The sequence below is a fragment of the Marmota marmota genome, unplaced genomic scaffold (genome assembly GCF_001458135.2).
Source record: "Marmota marmota marmota unplaced genomic scaffold, marMar, whole genome shotgun sequence".
NCBI classification, from domain to species: domain Eukaryota; kingdom Metazoa; phylum Chordata; class Mammalia; order Rodentia; family Sciuridae; genus Marmota; species Marmota marmota.
In genome coordinates this window covers 15,721,255-15,740,806 of record NW_026000057.1, presented here as the reverse complement: position 1 = coordinate 15,740,806, position 19,552 = coordinate 15,721,255, and positions in this window count along the sequence as shown.

The following is a 19,552-nucleotide window of genomic DNA, read 5'->3' as shown; positions in this document are numbered from 1 at the left end:
AAATGAATGACAGTAGAGGGGGTAGAGAGAGAAGAGGGGAGGGGAGGCCAGAGGAGGGGAGGGGGGATAGTAGAGGATAGGAAAGGCAGCAGAACACAACAGACACTAGTATGGCAATATGTAAATCAATGGATGTGTAACTGATGTGATTCTGCAATCTGTATATGGGGTAAAAATGGGAGTTCATAACCCACTTGAATCAAAGTGTGAAATATGATATATCAAGAAATTTGTAATGTTTTGAACAACCAACAATAAAAAACTAAAAAAAAAAAGAATATATTGTGTCCACCTAAAAAAAACTAAAAAGTAAATATTAAAAAAAGAAAAAAAAAGAATTATGGGACAGCATCAAAAGACCAAATCTAAGAGTTATTGGGATAGAGGAAGGCACAGAGTTTCAAACCAAAGGAATGCACAATCTCTTCAATGAGATAATATCAGAAAATTTCCCAAGCATGAAGAACGAATTGGAAAACCAAATACAAGAGGCTTACAGGACACCGAATGTACAAAATTACAACAGATCTACGCCAAGGCAAATTATAATGAAAATGCCTTAGCATACAGAATAAGGATAGAATCTTAAAAGCTGCAAGAGAGAGGAATCAGATCACATATAGGGTGAAACCAATTTGTATCTCAGCAAATTTTTCAAACCAGACCCTCAAAGCCAGGGGATTGTGGAACAACATATACCAAGCTCTTAAAGAAAAATGTCTGCCAACCAAGAATCTTATATCTAGCAAAACTAAGCTTTAGATTTGATGATGAAATAAAAACCTTCCATGATAAACAAAAGTTAAAAGAATTTACAACTAGAAAGCCTGCATTACAGAACATCCTCAGCAAAATATTCCATGAAGAGGAAATGAAAAACAATGATGAAAATCAGCAGAGGGAGGGATTACACTAAAGGAAATATAATCACAGGAGAAACCAAGTCATGTTAAATACCAAAATTAAATAAAAATGTCTGGGAATACAAGTCATGTCTCAATAATATCCCTAAATGTTAATGGCCTAAACTCACCAATCAAAAGACATAGAGGAGCAGATTGGATTAAAAAAAAAGACCCAACAATATGCTGCCTCCAAGAGACTCATCTCATAGAAAAAAACATTCAGAGACTGAAGGTGAAAGGTTGGGGAAAATAATACCATTCACATGGACTGCGGAAGCAAGTAGCGGTTTCCATCCTCTTATCAAATAAAGTAGACTTCATACTAAAGTCAATCAAAAAGGATAAAGAAGGACACTACATACTGCTCAAGGGAACCATACACCAACAAAACTTAACAGTTGTAAATATATCCCCATACAATGGAGCAGCTATGTTCATCAAACAAACTATTCTCAAGCTCAAAGTCAAATAGACCACAACAAATAATTCTGGGTTACTTTAACACACCACTTTCATCACTAGATAGACCTTCCAAACAAAAGCTGAACAAAAAACTATAGACCTCAATAATACAATCAATAACTTAGACTTAACTTACATATATAGAATATTTCAACCTTCAATGAGAGAATAAACTTTTTTCTTAGCAGCACATGGATCCTTCTTTAAAATAGACCATATACTATACCACAAAACAACTCTTAGCAAATATAAAAAGGTAGAGATACTACCCTGCATTCTATCAGATCATAATGGAATAAAATTAGAAATCAATGATAAAATAAGAAATAAAAGCTACTCCAACACCTGGGGACTAAATAATATGCTACTGAATGAACAATGGGTTACAAAAGACATTAAGGAGGAGATTAAAAAGTTTTTAGAGGTGAATGAGAACATGGATACAATGTATGAAAATCTCTGGGACACTATGTAAGCAGTTCTAAGAGGAAAGTTCATTGCATGGACTTCTTTCCTTAAAAGATGAAAAAGTCAACAAATAAATGACTTAACACTACAACTCAAAGCCCTAGAAAAAGAAGAACAAATCAACACCAAAAGCAACAGAAGACAGGAAGTAAATAAAATCAGAGCTGAAATCAATGAAATTGAAAAAAAAGAAACAATTGAAAAAAATTGATAGAAAAAAAGAGTTGGTTCTTTGAAAAAAATAAATAAAATTGACAGACCTTTAGCCATGCTAATGAAGAGAAGTGGAGAGAAAACTCAAATCACTAACATAGGTGCTGAAAAAGGAAATATCACAACAGACACTACAGAACTACAGAAGATAATTAGAAATTATTTTGAAAACCTACTCCAATAAAATAGAAATTATCAAAGGCATCAACAAATTTCTAGAGTCATATAATTTGCCCAAATTGAATCAGGATGATATGCAGAATTTAAACAGATCAATTTCAAGTGACAGAATAGGAAACACCATGAAAAGTCTACCAACGAAGAGAAGCCCAGGATTGAATGAATACACAGCCCAGTTTGACAAGAAGAAAAAGTAGGCCCTAATCTCCATCATGTGGGATTAGGCTCCAACTTACTTTAAAGAAGAACTAATACCAATACTCTCCAATTTATTTCAGGGAATAGAAAAAGAGGGAGCACTTCCAAACTCTTTCTATGAGATCAATATTACTCTGATTCCAAAATCAGGCAATGACACATCAAAAAAAAAAAATAAATAAAAGAAAACATCAGACCAATATCTCTAGTGAACGTAGCTACAAAAATTCTCAATAAAATTCTGGCAAATTGAATACAAAAACACATCAAAAAGATCCTATGATAAAGTGGGATTCATCCCAGGGATGCAAGGTTGGTTCAACATATGGAAATCAATAAGTGTAATTTAACACATCAATAGACTTAAAAATAAGAATCATATGATCATCTCAATAGATGCAAAAAAAGCATTTGACAAAATACAGCACCCCTTCATGTTCAAAACACTAGAAAAACTTGGGATAACAGGAACATATCTGAACATTATAAAGGCTATCTATGCTAAGCCCAAGGCCAACATCATTCTAATGGAGAAAAATCGAAGGCATTCCCTCTAAAAACTGGAACAAGACAGGGATGCCCTCTTTAGCCACTTCTTTTCAACATAGTTCTTGAAAAACTGGCCAGAGAAATTAGACAGATGAAAGAAATTAAAGGGATACACATAGGAAAAGAAGAACCTAAGTTGGCACTATTTGCTGATAATGATTCCATACCTGGAAGACCCTAAAAGTTCCACCAGAAATCTCCTAGAACTAGTAAATGAAATCAGCAAAGTAGCAGGAGATAAAATCAACACCCATAAGTCAAATGCATTTTTGTATATCAGTTACAAATCCTCAGAAAGAAAAATGAGGAAAACTACCTCATTCTCAAAAACCTCAATACACACACACACACACACACACACACACACTTGGGAATCAACTTAATGCAAGAGGTGAAAAGTCTATGTAATGAAAATTACAGAACCCCAAAGAAAGAAATCAAAGAAGACTTTGGAGGTGGAAAGATCTACCTTGCTCTTAGATAGGCAGAATTAATATTATCAAAATGACCACACTACCAAAAGCACTATACAAATTTAATGAAATTCCAATCAAAATTCCAATGACATTCCTCATAGAAATAGAAAAAAGCAATCATGAAATTCATCTGGAAAAATAAGAGGCCCAGAATAGCTAAAGCAATCCTTAGCAGGAAGAGTGAAGCAGGTGGCATCACTATACCAGAACTTAAATTATACTATAGAGCAATAGTAACAAAAACAGCATGGTGTTGGCACCAAAACAGACTGGTAGACCAATGGTACAGAATAGAGGACACAGAGACTAACTCACAAAACTACAATTATCTTATATTAGACAAAGGTGCCAAGAACATGCAGTGGAGAAATGATAGCCTCTTCAATAAATGGTGCTGGGAAAACTGGAAATCTATATTCAACAAAATGAGATTAAACCCCATCTCTCACCATACACAAAACTCAACTTAAAATGGATCAAGGACTTAGGAATACAACAAGAGACCCTGTGTCTAACAGAAGAAAAAGTAGGCCCTAATCTCCATCATGTGAGATTATGCCTCAAATTCCTTAATAAGACTCCTTTAGCACAAGAATTAAAATCAAGAATCAATAAATGGAATGGACTCAAACTAAAAAGTTTCTTTTCAGCAAAAGAAACAATCTGTGAGGTCAACAGAAAACCTACACCTTGGGAGCAAATTTTTACCCTTTACACATCAGATAGAGCACTCATCACTAGGGTACATATAGAACTCAAAAAGCTAAACACCAAAACAAACAAACAAACAAACAATCCAATCAATAAATGGGCCAAGGACCTGAACAGACACTTCTCAGAAGATGATGTACAATCAATCAACAAATATATGAAAAAATGTTCATCATCACTAGCAATTAGAGAAATGCAAATCAAAACCATTCTTAGATTTCATCTCACTCCAATCAGAATGGCAGCTATTATGCATACAAATAGCAATAAGTGTTGGCGAGGATATGGGGGAAAAGGCACACTCATACACTGCTGGTGGAACTGCAAATTGGTGCAGCCAATATGAAAAGCAGTATGGAGATTTCTTGGAAAATTGGGAATGGAACCACCATTTGACCCAGCTATCCCTCTCCTTGGTCTACACCTAAAGGACTTAAAAAGAGCATACTACAGGCACACAGCCACATCAATGTTTATAGCAGCACAATTCACAATAGCTAAACTGTGGAACCAACCTAGATGCTCTTCAATAGATGAATGGATTAAAAATATATGTGGCATATATACACAATAGAATATTACTCAACAATAAAAGAGAATAAAATCATGACATTTGCAGTAAATGGATGGAGTTAGAGAATATAATGCTAAGTGAAGTTAGTCAATCCCAAAAAACATGCATTGGAGAAATTTTCTTTGATATAAGGAGGCTGATTCATAGTCAGGTAGGGAGTTGGAGCATGGGTGGAATAGACAACCTCTATATAGGGCAGAGGGATAAGAGGGGAAGGGAGGGGGCATGGGGTAATTAATGATGGTGGAATGTGATGATCATTACTATCAAAGTACATGTATGAAGACAGGAATTGGTGTGAATATACTATGTATACAACCAGAGATATGAAAAATTGTGCTCTATATTTGTAATAACAATTGTAATGCATTCTGCTGTCATATATAAATAAAAAAATTTACATAAAAGATGCAATGTTAGATTATTTATTTGGTATCTTTCTATTGTTTTAATGTATCAGCTCAATATCCTGGAGATGAATGCCCTATTAAACTTTCCTTTTAGGACCATCTTCATGGTGTCCCAGAGATTTTAATATGTTGTATCACTATTCTCATTTACCTGTAAGTATTTTTTATTTCTCTCTTGATTTCTTATGTTATCCACTCATCATTCAAAAGTGCATTATTTAGTCTTCAGGTTTTATAGTGCTTTCTATTTTTTTTTGAATTTTTACTTCTTTTTAGTCATTCATGACAGTAGAATGTATTTGGCATATTATATATACTGGAGTATAACTTCCCTTTTTGTGGTTGTACATGATATGGAGTTACACTGGTCATGTATTCATATATGAATGTAGGAAAGTTATGTCGGATTCATTCTATTGTCTTTCTCATTCCCATCTCTTCTTCCTTCCCCACTACTCTACCCTGTCCAATCTGGTGAACCTCCACTCCTTGCCCCCCATCCCCACCAATTGTGAGTCAGCATCTGCATATCAGAGAGAACATTTGGGCTTTGTTTTTTTGGGATTGGCTTATTTCACTTAGCATGATAGTCTCCATTTCCATCCATCTACCAGCAAATGTCATAATTTCATTCTTCTTTATGGCTGAATAAGATTCCATTGTGTATATGTATCTTTTATTTATCCATTCATCTATTGAAGGGCATGTAGGTTGGTTCCACAGATTAACTATTTGAATTGAGCTGCTATAAACATTGATATGGCTGCATCACTATAGTATGCTGATTTTAAGTCTTTTGGACATATGCCAAGGATTGGGATGACAGGTCACATGGTGATTCTATCCCAAGTTTTCTGAGGAATCTCCATACTGCTTTCCAGAGTGGTTGCACCAATTTGCAGTCCCACCAGCAATGTATGAGTGTACCTTTTCCCACACATCCTCACTGACATTTATTGTTACATGTATTCTTGATAATTGCCATCTGACTGGAGTGAGATTTTCATTTCTCTGATTGCTAGTGATGTTTAATGTATTTCCATATATTTGTTGACTATTCATATTTCTTCTTCTGTGAAGTGTCTGTTCAGTTCCTTTGTCCATCTATTATTTGGGTTATTTGTTTTTTTTTTTTGGTGTTAAGTTTTCTTGAGTTTTTTATATATCCTGGTGATGAATGCTCTATCTGAGGTGAAGACAGCAAAAATTTTCTCCCATTCTGTAGGCTCTTTCTTTCTTCAAGTTCTTGATTGCTTTGCTGTGAAGAAGTTTTTTAATTTGATAGTGGTTTCTATTTTTATCTGATCATTGACCTCTAATTTAATTCCATCATGATCTGATAGAATTCAAAGTATTTTTTTTTTGTATTTGCTAAGATTTGCTTTGTGTTATAACATATGGTCTAATTTAGAAAATGTTCCATGTGCTGCTGAGAAGAAATGATTGAATTCAGTCATTGATGGATGTCCTGCATGTCAGAGCCTTCCTCTACCCTAGTGACTCTTAAGTTTGATATCTTGATATTATAACAGATTTCTTGAATATCTTCATCATGGTCTCTTAATATCTTTCTTTATACTTAATTGCATTTTTAAGATACTTTGTATTTGAAGCCTGAAAATCTATCTCCCCAGTGGTCTAGTCTCTTGATGATGCTTTCTATTGGATTTTTAAAAAATATTTTCTTTAGTTGTCAATGGATCTGTATTTTATTCATTTATTTTTATGTGGTGCTGAGATAAAACCCAGGGCTTCACACATGCTAGGCAAGTGCTCTACCACTAAGCCACAACCCCAGCCCCTCCATTGGATTTTTAATTTTATTCATTGATACCTTCATTCTGAGGATTTCAGTTTGGGTCTTTTCAGAATCTCTATCTCTTCATTGAAGTGATTTTTCACTTCCTGCTTTTCTCTCTGATTTTACTCCTTACATCATCTTTTTAGCTCATAGAACAGTTTAACTGTGAACTTTCTAAATTCCTTCTCTGACATTTCTTCCACTGTGGTGTCAAGGAAGTCTGTAGTTGAAGCATTTTGGGTTGTTTGGGATGGTTTGTTCTCTTGTGTTTTCATATTGTTTTTATGTCTACCCACCTATTGGTGTAGTTCTGAATTCTTTTAAGTGAAGGACTATTTTGTGAACTTTTTTTTCTTATGAGCTCTGGGTTGGGTGAATATCCAGATAATGATATTTTAATTCAGTGTGTGCCCTCTGCTGATCCCAATATCAGTCCCACTTTAAGTAATGCCATTGAGCTGTATTTACTATACTCACTTCTGAGCCAGGCCTCATTCTATAAAGCCTTATAGGAACCTGTTGAATTTCATCTCTGCTATTCCTCAAATCCAGGTATGTACCTATAATAAAGTACTCTCATTTCTGCTTTTCCTTGGCTGCTTCCTTTCTGTGTTGTGAGTTGATTTGGACTGCTGCCTAGCTAGTTTCTGCAATCTTTCTTGGCATTCAAAAAATTTAAAATACAGAGTCTTCAAAAATGTATATACACACAATATTTCAATAATAAATTCTGATAAAAATTAAATTTTAAACAGGACCTGGTGACTTTTGGTTATTACAGATAGTAAGCAAAGTTTTGTGGAGCACAGAGGAGAAAATTCTGAGGATTTGCTATCTGATATGGACCTTAAAGAATGTGTGATTCTGACATGAATAAGTCAACAAGTCACAATGTGACTTATATTGTGAAGTTACCAGAATTCAAGGATCGGGCAGACCAAGAATGTGGAGTGGTTGGCAGAATAGAGGATGACTGAACTAAGGAAAAAACTGAGGATCTACACAGAACTGAATATCAGAAGCAGGTTCACAGTCTGAAGTAGCAGAGAACTTAAAACATGGGGATTGAAGTTAAGTCAAAGAGCAAATGGCACCAGCTCTTAAGAGTGTATTGTTATAGGGGATGGTGATGGTGACAGTGGTGTTGCATGTACATGTGTGCACGCGTGTGTGTGTGTGTGTGTGTGTGTGTGTGTAAAAATACGTTTGCTGCTGAAAGAGAAATGATTGGACAAATTCTGTTGGCAACATAAGTGGTTCTCCACCTTGATGTTATTCGCCCTGGGCACCACATAGTATTCCTGCACAATGCATCCAAGGGACCAGAGACTGAATTGTTTTTGTTGAATAGTCGATTTGGATTTCAGCTAAGGTTCAGAGAGCACAGGAAATCTGAAATAATGTTATACAAATAAATAGGCTGGAGGTAGAATGTTGCAAGTCTCATTGTTCTTTAAATCAATGTCTAATTATAAAATATAAAATATGCATGGTGTGTCAAGGATAAAAATAAAAATGGAGAGGCATTGGTTTAGGGCACTTAAAAATGTTCTGGAGGCCATTGTTAGACCTCAGACCATCTGCAACTGAACCTTTGAATTGGGCAGTAGACACTTCCACTCCCACGTGACAATTTAACCTTTGAAACACTGTTGACCTCTGATGACCTTCTGTACAACGGACCAAATTGTCCAGAGATCAAGACAATACCCAAATTCTGTCTTAGAAGACAGCTTAACTATTGCCAGCGTCAGTCACAGTTCCTGGATAAAAGTGGTATGATTTCCAACCCCCTTATAGTTTAAAGCTATAAATACAGACATCATTTTGTAAAATCTCACAGCACAATTTAACGACTCTTGAATCTGTGTTTTCCCAAGATTGCAATCCAAATAAATGTATTGTTTCTGTCCTTGAATGGGTTCATTTTATCCTCAATGGATAGATGATAATCAGAGTAGCTAAGTGCTTATCATGAAAAACTGTTAGTCATACCTCTTTTAATTCTCTACTTCTACCCCAGAAAAAGCTATTTTTAAACTGTTTCTTCTAGCAGTTTCAGTCTATCACCAGATAATATGCGCATATCATTCTTAATTGATTTATTAATTCTAGACATGATCTACTGGCTTTCTACCATGATAGATGTAAAACAGAACTCATTTTCAACCCCAAACTCATCCCAACCTGCACCTCTTTAAAATGCAAATGTTTCTAAACTGGTTAAATCTCCTTTATTCTCCAATTATTCTCATAAGTCTTATCTTACTTTTATAGACCCTCAGAGAAATCTCATCAATATCTTATTTTCATTTGCTGATAAGTCCTGAATCAGCATTTCCAGCAAAGAGCAATCTTTTGAGCTCCATACTTGCCTACCAAATAGATCATCCTGCATTCTCTCCAATATCTTAAATCTGGATGAACACAGCTGCATAGGAACATACCTTTCCTCCAGAATTCACTCTTCCTCGTGCAGCCCCTACCTCAGCCAGTGGAATCCTCATCTATTTGCTCCACCAAGGTAGGGACAACGAGAAGACTTCCTTTTTTTCCCTCTGAAGGTTTTCTGGAGTGAATTGATAATGCATAGACTAAACAGGAGATAAGATACCCAAATTTATTACATGGGTAGAGGCAAGCACGAACATAATTCAGAAACATATCTTTTTCATGGAGGAGAGGATAGACAATTTAAATGTAGAAAGATAGTAAATGGTTTTTAGGGGAATGCCCTGGGCTCAACAAACATACAATGGACATAGACAAAGTTCTTGAGCCACAGAACAGATTGTAAATGATTCTCTTTGGAGTAGTGGATGAGAATGAAAGAGAAGACAATGGTGCAGGACAAGTCTGTTCAGGTGTGTTGTTGAACTTCTGTGTTTGTTCCTGTTAATGGAATTTAGTTAATGAAAACTCAGGCAGGGGGCCCCAGGCAATTTGTTTCTTTCTTGGCAGGCCCAGACTTTAAGAAGACAAGGGGATACCAGAGTGAAACCTCTTCCAGCATCTGCAGCTCTCTAAATTCCTTTGATTTAAAGTAATCTGCATGCCAGAGTGCCATATTTTTGGGTGATAGTCTCTGAATTCCTTCACCTGGGATCTGGGAGTTACTCTTGACTACTTTATCTTCCCCTTTCCTGATTATTAAGTGCCCTCAAATCTATCTTATAAACATTTCTCAGAATCTGTTTCATTTCTTAATCCTTACTGCCTCCAGCATAATGGAAGCCATCATCTCAATTATTCTATCAGTGTGCCAGCATCTTCCTTTGGCTCTCTTCACCTTTATCTGGACACTTTTTCCTCTCCATTGGCTCTGACTAATCCCTACTTATCTTTCAGGCAGGTTTTCATTGGAAGACAGAAAAGAGTCTAATATACGAGGTAAGATGTTCTTGCTAAGAATTCCCACATCATCCTAAGTTTTTCCTATCCATAATAGTATCTCACTTTGTTGCATAATGTTTTTCTGCTGGCTTGTTCTATAAATTAATTAAATGGTATCTACATTATTCAATGTTGTATGACTGGTATATTACAAAAAATCTGAAATGTAGTGGAGACTTGATACATATTTGAGTGTTAAGCAAATAAATAAATATCGTGTTTAGTGTTCCTTTGGCAGTTCTTTTCACATTTTTAATAATTAAATCATATTCCAAGATGTATTTTGTTAAAACAAACAAATGCCTCATTTTTTAAAATACCCATCATCCTGAATTTTATTAATGAATGGAATTTTATCTTTTATTAACTGTAAAAATATTTTCACTCAATCTCTTGTTTTTGTCAAGTATGTGCTCCCCCCACCTTTCTACTTATCAGGCCTCTGGGGCCTCCTGGTTTCTCAGGACTTTTCTGTACTAATTATTATATATTTTATTTATTTATTTTTTGCCACTAGGGATTGAAACCAGGGGCACTTAACCACTGAACCACACCCCCAGTCCTTTATTTTTATTTTTATTTTGAGACAGTGTCTCTTTAAGTTGCTCAGGGCCTCACCAAGTTGCTGAGGCTGGCTTTGAACTTGTGCTCCTCCTGCCTCAGCCTCCTGAGCCACTGGGATCACAGGTGTGTGCCACCATGCCCAGTGTATGATGTGTTTTAAAATTCGTTGTGCATGTTAGTTTTCTGTCACTGTAACTGTTATGGTTTAAATTTGAAACGTTCCCCCCAAAAGCTCTTGTGTTGAAAGCATAGTCTCCAGTGTACAGAGGTGGGATTTTGGAAAATATTGGATCATGAGGATTCCAACTTCATCAATGGATTAATCCACTTAGGGATTAATAATTTGAATGGTCTACTCAGAGGAAATAAAAACTATAGGCACATGGGGCACTGTTGGAGGAAGTAGATCAATTGAGGCATGCCCTAGTGATTATTTCTTGTCTCTAGTCATTTCTCCTCCCCACTTTCTAGCTGTCACAAGCTTAGAAGCTTTCCTCCACCATACCATGCTATGATGTTCTGTCTTACTGTAAGCCCAGAACAAATGAGTTGGTCAACCATGGACTGAAACCTCTGAAAACAAGGGTTTAAAATAAACCTTTCCTCTTATAAGTTGTTCTTGCCAGGTATTTTGGTCACAGTAACAAAAGGTGACCAACAGGGAAAATAGGGACCAGAAGTAGGATCACACACTTCTGACCATGTGGTTCAGAAGCTTTTAGATTTGATTTGGGAAAAATTTGATAAAAGTTTGGAGATACAGGCTAGAGAAGTCTTCAAATATTGTAAGTGGATCTTAATGGATGGTTCTGGCATAATTTTGGAAGACCAGAATGCCAATAGGAATATACACAGTAAAGATTGTATTCATGAAAATTCAGATGGGAATGAGGATTCTATTGGGAATTGGACTAGAGACCATTTATATTATATTCTGTAAAAAAAGTTTTTTTTGTCTATGTGCTAAGAATTTGCCTGAAGTTGAATTTAAAGACTACACACTAAATTATCTGATGGAGGAAAATTTAAGGCAGCAGAGAATTCAAGCAGTGGTGTTGGTATTACTGGCTGCTTTTTAGCAAGGGTTATTTTGCTAACTGTGGGCAAAAAGCAGAGCAGAAAGTTTTGAAAAGTGTGTGTAAAATTGGGGCCAAAAAAGGTGTAGTTGCTGAAGAAATTACTACCATTAAAGAGAAACCAAGTATTTTGCACTGAGACAATAGACAAATTCCTTGAGGGCATTTTAGGAATCAGCTAGACCCTCTCCACTGTATGTGTAAGTGTGTAACAGTGAAAACTTGTTTGAAATACTTCTTTTTTTGAGAAAAGAGGCTGGGGCTGTCCTATTCCCATAGGACCTACTAGGATGTTGTTTCCCTAGGTTTTGCTTCATTGTGTACTCAGAGGCCACCACAATTGTGGGACAAGGGGCTGGCTACTGTTTGAACTAGGGCAGGCAATGGTGTTGTCCAATGGTGCTGATTTTGCAGGCAATAAAGAACGCAAAAGTTACAGGGTCATGGAGACTTCTATCAGGATTTCAAAGGAAGGCCTGCAAGGTTGGACACTGTATCTCAGGGTCAGAATCTCTTCAGGTAAGCCATGACAGGGAAATGTGTGAAGCTATGATAGTGAAGATAAAGCTGAAATGGAGCCTGAAGAAGTTAGAAATTCCAGGAAGGTGGAGGGTCTCTCAAGTTAAGCTGCATGCAGTGAACAGAACCAGCCAAGAAAGAAGCATGTAGGCTACAACCATAAGGCCATAGGGGTGCAGTTGCTCCAGCCCTGTAGGGCCCATGACTTGCCACCAGATGCTGGACATATAGGTACAAAATTTAAAACCTTTGGGTTTCATTTTTCTTTGGTACCATCCATTCTTTTTATACTTATGTTATTTCCTTTTGGAATTGGAATGTTTACTCTGTGCCATTATATGTTGGCATTACATAACTTTCTTATTAATTTTTTATACGGTATCACAGAGTTTGCCTTGAGTCTCAGAGAAAAGTTCAGACTTGGACTTTTGAGCAAGGCTGGAACTGCTAAGACTATAGGTACTCTTGGAGATGGACTAGATACATTTTGCATTGTTAGAAATGTATGAGATTTTGGGGGCAGGAAGCAGAATGTTATGTTTTGGATCTATAATGTCTTGCCAAAAGTTCACGTGTTGAAAACATGTCCCTTAGGCAGCAATGTACAGAGGTAGGGCTTTGGGAATCCATTGGATCATGAGGGCTCTAACCTCATCAGTGGATTAATCCACTTATGGATTAATAATTTAGATGGACTACTGGGAGGAGGTGGGAACTCCTAGTAGGCAGGAAGGGCATGATTGGAGGAAGCAACTCACTGGGGACGTGCTCTTGGGGATTATGTCTTGTCCCAGGCCCCTACCCCCCTTACTCTCTCGCCATCTCTCTGCTTCCTGTCTGTCATGAGCAAGAGCTTTCCTCCACTACACCCTTCTGCCATGATTCTTTGCTTTACCTCAGATCCACAGCAGTGTAGCTGCCTGACAATAGACTAAAACCTCCTAACCTATGAGTCAAAATAAACCTTTCCTCCTCTAAGTTGTTTTTTTTTTTCTAGGTATTTGGTTACAGTGCTGAAAAGGTGACAAACACAATAGCAAATATCTGAGAAAATCAATTTATGATGAAAGATGGATTATTTTGGCTTACAGTTTTGGAAATTTTAGTCTGTGATAAGTTGACCTCATTGCTCTAGGCCTTGTGTGAGGTAGCACTTCCTTAAAGGGGCATGAAATAGAGTAAAAACCACTTGCTTCATGGCCAGGAACAAAGTGCTTCCTCAAAGGCACACCTCCAGTGACCTGAAGACCTCTGAGTAGGTCCCATCTCTTCAAGGTACCACTACTTTCCACTAGTGCCACACAGGGGACAGAGCCTTCATCACATGGGCTTTTGGGGAATATTTATCCAATCCATAGTTTTCATCAAGATGGTTCCAACTACAAATATACTAAAGTATTTTATCAGAAAAGACAAAACAAAATTGTTCAACAGAGATGAAAATCTTAAAAATGTTCATCTGACAATTTAGTTTATACATTAGTGAGCTCTGGACCTTTGAATTATTCTCCTAATTAAGCATATCCAAACACCTGCCATTTAATTTCTTAAACAGAAATTTCCTCAGTTATGAATTTAAAAGAGTAAGTCAGAAATATGTGATGGTGTGATGGCCACGTCATTTAATGACTCTTTATATAGTGGTAAAACGTAAATTTAGACACCTTAAAATTTTGAGGACATTTTTTTCTTTTATTTTCCTTCTTTCTTTTTCTTTTTCTTTTTTAGCAGATGATGATTCATGAATTGGACAAATCCAGACCCCAGGGTGTTTTGGGTTCCAATGAAGGAGAGATGAGGGGATAGGAAGGTTTTTATCAAATGATTAGAAGTAAAGGAAAGAAAATAGTGAGACTCAAACTAGTTTTAAAGTCCTTAGTTAGAGGTTAGTTTGGTGCTTTCTGATGGTTAGAACTTAAGTTTTGTTTTTCTAGGATATGATTGTTCATTTTTTAAAAAATCCCAGTGTGATTCACATTCAAAGCCTCAAGCTTGCTGGGCAGGTGCTCTACTATTGAGTTACATCCCTTCTCTGAACTGGGTCTTGTTTTGCTTCGTAGCAGCTCAGGTGCTAATGCCCCCTCAATCTTATGTCCTCTCAATTAATTATTTTTAACAATAGTTTAGGAAAGTGTGTTCTGTGCATACTGAAAATTCTTTTAGTGGCTAAGAAGGGGATTAACTTGTCGCCCTTCTCCAGATTCATATGTTGAAGTCATAACTCCCAGTGCCTTGGTATGTGACTATATTTAGAATTATGTTATTATAATATGATTAGTTAAGATGAGGTCAGAGTAGCATGGGCCCCTAAGCCAGTAAGGCTGGTGTAGTCATAAAAAAGGAAAATTTGGGCACAAATGCAGAGGGAAGATGATTTGAAGGAGTATAAGGATAAGAGGATCATTTATACATCAAGGAGAGAGACCCAGAACATATTCTTCCTTCATAGCCCCCCAGAAAGAAATTATGTGAAACCTTATTTTATGCTTCTAGCTTTCAGAACTCTGAGAAAATGGTTTTCTGTTGTTTAAGTCACTGAGTTTGTGACTTGTATGGCAGTCTAGACATATTGGCCATGGTCTAGGAAATCAACAATTGGTGCATTGATGAATGAATGAATGAATAAATAAATGCTTAAATAAGTGGGGGAAATGATTATTAGGGATGAGCAGAACAAGAAAAAGTCCAGTCAGTTGTTAAGTTATCCCAAAAATTTGAAATAGTTCAGTGGGGAATTTAGTGAGAATAGTAAATTTTGAGTTGAGTTTTCTGCATGGTGAGAGATAGGGGTTTAATTTCATTTTATTGCATATGGATTTCCAGTTTTTCCAGCACCATTTGTTGAAGAGGCTATCTTTTCTCCAGTACATGTTCTTGGAATCTTTGTCTAATATAAGATAATTGTAGTTTTGTGGGTTAGTCTCTGTGTCCTCTATTCTGTACCATTGGTCTACCAGTTTGTTTTGGTGCCAATACCATGCTGTTTTTGTTACTGTTGCTCTGTAATATAGTTTAAGGTCTGGTATAGTGATGCCATCTACTTCACTCTTCCTGCTAAGGATTGCTTTAGCTATTCTGGGCCTCTTATTTTTCCAGATGAATTTCATGATTGCTTTTTTCTATTTCTATGAGGAATGGCATTGGGATTTTGATCAAAATTGCATTAAATCTGTATAGTGCTTTTGGAAGTATGGTCATTTTTATAATATTAATCCTGCCTATCCAAGAGCAAGGTAGATCTTTCCATCTTCTAAGGCCTTTTTTGATTTCTTTCTTTAGGGTTCTGTAATTTTCATTATATAGATCATTCACCAATTTCATTAAGTTGATTCCCAAGTATTTTATTTTTTAAGGCTATTGTAAATGGTGTAGTTTTCCTCATTTCCTTTTCTGAGGATTTATCACTGATATATTAAGAATAAAACCAAGGATCCTGTGTCTAATAGAAAAAAAGTAGATCCTAGTCTCCATCATGTGGGATTAGGCCCCAACTTCCTTAATAAGACTCCTTTGGCACAAGAATTAAAATCAAGGATCAATAAATGGGATGGACTCAAATTAAAAATTTTCTTCTCAGCAAAAGAAACAATCTGTGAGGTCAACAGAAACCCTACACCTTGGGAGCAAATCTTTACCCCTCACATATCAGATAGAGCACTAATCACTAGGTATATAAAGAACTCAAAAAGCTAAGGACCAAAAAAAAAAAAAACCACCCCAAAACAAAAATCCCACAAAACAACAATAACATCAACAAAAAACAAACAAACAAAAAACCCAAAAACAAACCCAAACAAACAACCCAATCAATGAATGGGCCAAGGACCTGAATAGACACTTCTCAGAAGATGATAAACAATCAATCAGCAAATATATGAAAAAATGTTCATCATCTCTAGCAATTAGAGAAATGCAAATCAAAACTGCTCCAAGATTTCATCTCACTCCAGTTAGAATGGTAGCTATTACGTAGACAAACAACAATAAGTATTGGCGAGGATGCCCCTCATCTTTTTACCCCCAAAAGGCACACTCATACACTGCTGGTGAGACTGCAAATTGGTGCAGCCAATACGGAAAGCAAGTATGGAGATTTCTTGAAAAATTGGGAATGGAACCACCATTTGACCCAGCTATCCCTCTCCTTGGTCTATACCCAAATGACTTAAAACAGCATACTACAGGGACACAGCCACTTCAATGTTTATAGCAGCACAATTCACAATAGCTAAACTGTGGAACCAACCTAGATGCCCTTCAATAGATGAATGGATAAAAAAATGTGTCAAATATACACAATGGAGTTTTACTCAGCAATAAAAGAGAATAAAATCATGGGGCTTACAGGTAAATAGATGGAGTTGGAGAAGTTAATGCTAAGTGAAGTTAGCCAATCCCAAAAAAACAAATGCTGAATGTTTTCTTTGATATAAGGAGGCTGACTCATAGTGGGATAGGGAGAGGGAGCATGGGAGGAATAGACAAACTCTAGATAGGGCAGAGGGGTTGGAGGGGAAGATAAGGGACAAAGGATTATGGTGGAATATGATGATCATTATTATCCAAAGTACAGGTATGAAGACATGAATTGGTGTGAATAAACTTTGTATACAACCGGAGATATGAAAGATTGTGCTCTATGTGTGTAATAAGAATTGTAATGCATTCTGCTGTTATATATAAATAAAAAAGAATAATAAATTTCAAATTCAAATGATGATAATTGGAAGGAAAGTGACAAACCAGTGGCTTAGAAATGATTGAATGGAGCAAGGCAAGAATAATCTCTTCCCATGGCACTGAATTAAATGGGGAATTAGAAAATGTGAACTTTTCACACATGAGCAACTGGGGATGTGGTACAGAAAATGCACCTCATCTGCTGAACTAGATCTCATGTTCAGTGATAGCCATTGACATATTCATCCAGGTCTCTTTTGAATCACAACATCCGCAAAGCAGTTGGGTGCTAGAAGCCCAAGGTTGTGGGTATATGCTAATGTTTTTCTATTTTGATAATTTTGTCACTCTTTTTGAATAGGTCCTTTGTATATTTTCCTCTTATCTACAATGATAAAGTTGTAGATGTTTTCAAATGTCCTTCCTCTCATCTCCATAGGTGCTTTGAACACACAGCAATATGCTACAGAAGCCAGAAGGGAAATACAAATGCTTTCCGGAAGATAAATGTTAAAATTTAGTCTTTAGGTTTCAAAGATGTGTATTACATGCAATATTTATATATGCAAATAACAAGTTATAGTGGATAAACTGCCTTTCTATAGAAAACAACAAAATATTAAGAAATAAGGCACCAGTTTATAAAGATAGCTTGTTATATTTGCAATTTTGGTTCACATAGGAAAATATTTATAAAATGATGTTGGACTCCTAAAGAAGCGGTGGTATGGTGATAACTGCAAAAAAGACTCTTTGTGCCTCATTACACACCTAGGAAGGTTAGTGTCCCCTGCAGCATGGTGTTTGTGGAGTTTGCAGAGTCTCCAGGCTTGATTCCCAATGACCTGGAAGTGCGGCCCTTTACTGGACCTAGGCTCTGCTTTTTGGAAAAACTTTCCCATTTCTAATTTTTGTTCTTCCACCTGCAACTGTTGTGCTTCTAGTGTTATAGACCTAACTGAAACAAATTTATCTCTCAGAGTCACATAGTTGACCCATGCTCAGGAAAGTTATACAGAATACATGTGTTTGCATATATTATGGTGGACTGATTAGGCTGAGAAATAGATAATCCATGAAAAATTTTGGAGTTGATATCCTACTGCTTATGTTAGTGCAAATAATGAACATGGTTTTCCTGCTTTAGGAAGTTGTAGAGGATAAAAATGTGCTATTCCAAAATGTGCTACCTTGGCAGACAGAGTATTTTGAGCTGGAGGCAAATAAGAATCTACAGAAGTGGAAAGATGACTTTCTGAAGTTCCCTTATCCGATTAAAGCAGAAACTTTCTCAGAAATGAAGACCACATAAATCACCTCTCCTAGGCAAGTTTCATGACCATGGAAAGGACAGAAAGTAGTTGTTGAGAAGGACCTACATGAGCTAACCTAACTCTATCATGTTCCTCCACATGTTTGCTTTCCTAGTTTGTAGTTTGACACTGTTGGGAATCTGAAACACTTTTCCTTTGTCTTGTCATTTCTCTACAAATTTATTGTTTTTTTGCTTAGTTGCTACACAATATAAGTTCTAACCACCCCTAGGAGTCACTCATCACTGAGGTTTCATCTGTGTGATAGGTATTATATTAATGAACTTCTCGTGTTAATCTGTCCAATTTACTGGGACCCAGCCAATGAACCTAAGATGGGTAGAGAAAAAAATTCTACTCCTTTCAAAGTTATCTAAGCCCATATCCTTGTCTATATAGCTTGGAGAGCTACCAGAAGACACACCTTAACTTGAGGCATAAGGGGGAAATAAGACACACTACACAACTCAGGAAACTGCCCTCTTTGTGTAACTTTCTCTCAGTTCCCAGTTGCTATCCAACCCCTCACTGAGTCATGCTACATGGCTAACTTTTTTTAAAAATTTATTTTTAATAGCTTTCCTAACAGAACTACAAGATTCTGGTTTGTAGCCTCTTGCTCTGGAGTAAACTGATATTCTCTTTTCTACCTGTACCTTTTACTTTCTTATCATGATAGTGCTGTTTTCCTTAGTTTGTTTCATGAATTCAACCTCAATCTCTTAGTCAAGGTCTTTCTTCTTTTTAATAAAAATTGTATTTACTTAGAAGCATTCTGAAAGTCAACAACACAGCTGCAAAAAGATTTTTTTTTCTTCCAATTATGGAGTGATGTTCAGTTCACAGAGCGGTTATTTTGTTTTAAGCCACATCAGACACAACTGAAGATGAATAAACTAACATTTCCATATATAATTAATCTGTACTATGTACCAACAAAGACCTGCTAAAAATTTCCATGCCAACCCTCATACTATACCAGGCAAGGTTAATGGCTATTGAAAATATCAGAATACAGAATACAGCTATCTAAAGGTATATATCTGGTTATATATATATA